A 6,000-nucleotide genomic window follows, 5' to 3' on the forward strand; every position below is an offset into this window, starting at 1 on the left:
TATAAGGGGTGTTGCTGGCACATAAGGGGGACTACTGGCACATAGGGACTATTAGCATATAAGGGGGCTACTGGCACATAGGGGGGACTAGCACATAAGGGGGCTACTGGCACATAAGGGGAGCTACTTGCACATAAGGGGGGCTACTGGCACATAAGGGGGCTACTGGCACTTGATGGGGGGGCGACTGGCATATAAGGGGGCTACTGGAACATAAGGGGGCTACTGGCACATGATAGGGGCACTCTGGCTACTAGCACATGATGGTGGGGGGCTCTTATTACTGGCACATGATTGGGGGGCATCTATGGGGGCTCTTATTACTGGCACATGATTGGGTGCATCTATGGGGGCACATCTTACTGTGCCACACAATATACAGTATACCTCTACACTGTGCCCCACAATGTACAGTATACCTCTACACTGTGCCACACAATATACAGTATACCTCTACACTGTGCCCCACAATATACAGTATACCGCTACACTATGCCACACAATATACAGTATACCTCTACACTGTGCCACACAATATACAGTATACCTCCACACTGTGCCCCACAATATACAGTATACCTCTACACTGTGCCCCACAATATACAGTATACCTCTACACTGTGCCACACAATGTACAGTATACCTCTACACTGTGCCACACAATATACAGCAGGGATGTCAAACTCGTGGCCCTCCAGCTGTTGCAAAACTACTACTCCCATCATGCCTGGGCATACTGCAGCTATCAGGGAATGCTGGGAGTTGTAGTTTTGCAACATCTGGAGGGCCATGAGTTTGACATCCATGATATACAGTATACCTCTACACTGTGCCACACAATATACAGTATACCTCTACACTGTGCCACACAATATACAGTATACCTTTACACTGTGCCACACAATGTACAGTATACCTCTATACTGTGCCACCCAATGTACAGTATACCTCTACACTGTGCCACACAATATACAGTATACCTCTACACTGTGCCCCACATGTACAGTATACCTCTACACTGTGCCACACAATATACAGTATACCTCTACACTGTGCCACACAATATACAGTATACCTCTACACTGTGCCACACAATATACAGTATACCGCTACACTGTGCCACACAATATACAGTATACCTCTACACTGTGCCACACAATATACAGTATACCTCTACACTGTGCCACACAATATACAGTATACCTCTACACTGTGCCACACAATATACAGTATACCTCTACACTGTGCCACACAATATACAGTATACCGCTACACTGTGCCACACAATATACAGTATACCTCTACACTGTGCCACACAATATACAGTATACCTCTACACTGTGCCACACAATATACAGTATACCTCTACACTGTGCCACACAATATACAGTATACCTCTACACTGTGCCACACAATATACAGTATACCGCTACACTGTGCCACACAATATACAGTATACCTCTACACTGTGCCACACATATACAGTATACCTCTACACTGTGCCACACAATATACAGTATACCTCTACACTGTGCCACACAATATACAGTATATACAGTAATACCTCTACACTGTGCCACACAATATACAGTATACCTCTACACTGTGCCCCACAATATACAGTATACCGCTACACTGTGCCACACAATATACAGTATACCGCTACACTGTGCCACACAATATACAGTAACCTCTACACTGTGCCACACATATACAGTATAACCTCTACACTGTGCCCCACAATATACAGTATACCTCTACACTGTGCCACACAATATACAGTATACCGCTACACTGTGCCACACAATATACAGGATACCTCTACACTGTGCCACACAATATACAGTATACCTCTACACTGTGCTACACATATACAGTATACCTCTACACTGTGCCACACAATATACGTAGTACCTCTAACACTGTGCCACCAATGTACAGTATACCTCTACACTGTGCCACACAATATACAGTATACCTCTACACTGTGCCACACAATGTACAGTATACCGCTACACTGTGCCACACAATATACAGTATACCGCCTCTACACTGTGCCACACAATAGTACAGTATACCTCTACACTGTGCCACACAATATACAGTATACCTCTACACTGTGCCACACAATATACAGTATACCTCTACACTGTGCCACACAATATACAGTATACCTCTACACTGTGCCACACAATATACAGTATACCTCTACACTGTGCCCCACAATATACAGTATACCTCTACACTGTGCCACACAATATACAGTATACCGCTACACTGTGCCCCACAATATACAGTATACCTCTACACTGTGCCACACAATATACAGTATACCTCTACACTGTGCCACACAATATACAGTATACCTCTACACTGTGCCACACAATATACAGTATACCTCTACACTGTGCCACACAATATACAGTATACCTCTACACTGTGCCACACAATATACAGTATACCTCTACACTGTGCCCACAATATACAGTATACCTCTACACTGTGCCCCACAATATACAGTATACCTCTACACTGTGCCACACAATGTACAGTATACCTCTACACTGTGCCACACAATGTACAGTATACCTCTACACTGTGCCACACAATGTACAGTATACCTCTACACTGTGCCACACAATATACAGTATACCTCTACACTGTGCCACACATATACAGTACAGTATACCTCTACACTGTGCCACACAATATACAGTATACCTCTACACTGTGCCCCACAATGTACAGTATACCTCTACACTGTGCCACACAATATACAGTATACCTCTACACTGTGCCACACAATATACAGTATACCTCTACACTGTGCCACACAATGTACAGTATACCTCTACACTGTGCCCCACAATATACAGTATACCTCTACACTGTGCCACACAATATACAGTATACCTCTACACTGTGCCACACAATATACAGTATACCTCTACACTGTGCCCACACATATACAGTATACCTCTACACTGTGCCACACAATGTACAGTATACCTCTACACGGTGCCACACAATATACAGTATACCTCTACACTGTGCCACACAATATACAGTATACCTCTACACTGTGCCACACAATGTACAGTATACCTCTACACTGTGCCCCACAATATACAGTATACCTCTACACTGTGCCACACAATATACAGTATACCTCTACACTGTGCCCACACAAATATTACAGTATACCTCTACACTGTGCCACACAATATACAGTATACCTCTACACTGTGCCACACAATGTACAGTTAACTCTACACTGTGCCCCACAAATCAGTATACCTCTACACTGTGCCACACAATATACAGTATACCTCTACACTGTGCCACCCAATATAAGTATACCTCTACACTGTGGCCACACAATGTACAGTATACCTCTACACTGTGCCCCACAATATACAGTATACCTCTACACTGTGCCCCACAATGTACAGTATACCTCTACACTGTTCCACACAATGTACAGTATACCTCTACAATGTGCCACACAATATACAGTATACCTCTACACTGTGCCACACAATATACAGTATACCTCTACACTGTGCCACACAATATACAGTATACCGCTACACTGTGCCACACAATATACAGTATACCTCTATACTGTACCACTGTCCACACAATATACAGTATTCCTTTATACTGCAGTTCTCCTGTACCACTCTGCCTGCGACTTTTAGCAGTAATTTATGATTTTCTTTTGCTCTCAATAAATATTGTGTTGAGCATAATAAAAAATAAATATGGTGAGACGGTTGCAAGTACTCTTCTGATATGATTTCATTGAGCAGGTTTTTTTTTTCGGGGGGGGGGGGGGGGGGGGGGAAGGTTTTTTGTCACTTGCCCTGAGAGAAATTTTACCTAGAAACTGCACTGTCTATCACCTTTGCATTCTATAGAAAACGATTATAATCCAAGGTAATTTTCATTTTACAATGTGCTACTCTACCCAGGGAACACTTGCGGTAAAGGTTAATGTCCTACATAACACAGATTTACCTGCAAATGAGCTCATAGCTTACTTCCCATTACAGTCTATGGGCATTCCTTTGTGTCATTCACCCTCGTCATTCTGCAGAAAACTGTGATAATTCCACTTAATCTAAACATTAAATAATCCCACTGAACTTGGAGAGTAAGCCTGCTAAATAATTATTAGATATGTCACATGGTTTTGACTCTAATTCAAATATTACATTTCCATTATTCTCTATGGGCGTTCCACTCTGTCATTCCTTTTAGTAGGTCCCACATAACATAAACCTCCCAGTCTTTGTAATGGAACTCTGCGCCATAGTTCACACATCACGTTTTTTTCCGAAAGTAGACTCTATAACCGCATTGCGGAAAGAAGGCAGTTGACGTACATTATTGACCCGGAAACCACACATGGACTGAAGCGGGCAAAATCCACTTGTCTATTTTTCCAATAAAAAATCCACCATGTGAACACTGTATGACTCTTAAAGGGGTATTCCCATCTTGCTGGGATCGCAAGGATATGCCCCCAATGTCTGATAGGTGCTGGTCCCACCTCTGGGACCTGCACCTATTGTTAGAATGGAACCTGAAAAGTGCCAAAGGGTGCACCGCGCATGTGCAGCAGTCCCCCATTCATTCCTATGGGGCTTATGGAAATAGCCAAGCCAGCGCTCCCATAGAAATGAATAAGGGTGGCCGTGCATGCGCGGTGCACCCTTTAGCACTTTTTGAGTTCCATTCTAAAGATAGGTGCAGGTCCCAAACGGATCCATCCCCATTGACTTACATTGTGTGTCAGGATGGATCCTTTTGGCTCCGTTTCATCAAACGGACACCAAAACGCTGTAAGCAGCGTTTTGGTGTCCACCTCCAGAGGGGAATGGAGATGAACGGAGACTAAACTGATGCATTCTGAGCGGACCCTTTTCCATTCAGAATGCATTAGAGCAAAACTGATCAATTTTGGACCGCTTGTGAGAGCCCTGAATGGATCTCGGAAACGGGAAGCCAAAACGCCAGTGTGAAAGTAGCCTTACAGTATACTTTGGATTTCAGCCTAGTCAAAGAAGACCCCACCAAACAACATACGGAGGAACCAATACATATCATAAACCGGTATAGCCTCACATCATCCACTCTACTGGACTTGATACCGGACAATCCTAAAATAGGTACCTTCTTCATGTTGCCTAAAATACACGAAGACGGTAAACCAAGAAGACCAATTATTTCTGGTATTAAAAGAGTAACTGAGAACATTCTAAAACCAGATGTGTCCAAGACTTGGCTGTAAGTTGTATCTTAGCACCTCTCAGACCGTGTTCAAACACCGTAGGTAGTCTAGTGGTAGGACCCATGCCACACTGAGATACCTTGACCGGGTGCGCAGGGCTCCGATGTGTTCCTGACAGGAATACAATGGCTAAAGTCTCAGTTCTTGGGACTGGCCAGTGTTGTCAGTTGCATATCATTGTGGAGCACCTTTCGCAGTGATTTATGTATTTTTATATTTGCATCCACACATTATCCCATCTTGTGTAGGATGCCATTGTGGTTCATGTGGTCCGCTGCCGACATCCTCCATTGTATGCATTCTTGCTGGGGATTGCCGCTAGCAACGGATCACATGCGGAGGGATTGCTCCCCCGGTTATAAACACGCCACGGTGTTTGGGGGTTTTGAGCATTTCCTCCCATTTAGGCCACTTTATTTGAGTTATATTTGGCTTTCAGGTGAAATTTATGGAAAACGTAAACAGTTGACGCTACGGTGATATATCATGAAAGTAGGACATTTAAGTAGAAGCAGCAATGGTGATTTCCTCATCTCAAACAATGTATTGAAACAAAAGCCAACACCAGTGGTGGGTGTACCCCCACACAAATGTCAATGTCTCTGTTTACATCACCGGTATGAATTCCGTTACTGGTTTCCGTTGTAACATGGTTATAACGGAATCCATAAGACGGAAATCAAATTGAAGCCTGTAAGAGGCAT

Source organism: Bufo gargarizans, chromosome 3 (genome assembly GCF_014858855.1).
Source record: "Bufo gargarizans isolate SCDJY-AF-19 chromosome 3, ASM1485885v1, whole genome shotgun sequence".
In the NCBI taxonomy this organism is placed as follows: domain Eukaryota; kingdom Metazoa; phylum Chordata; class Amphibia; order Anura; family Bufonidae; genus Bufo; species Bufo gargarizans.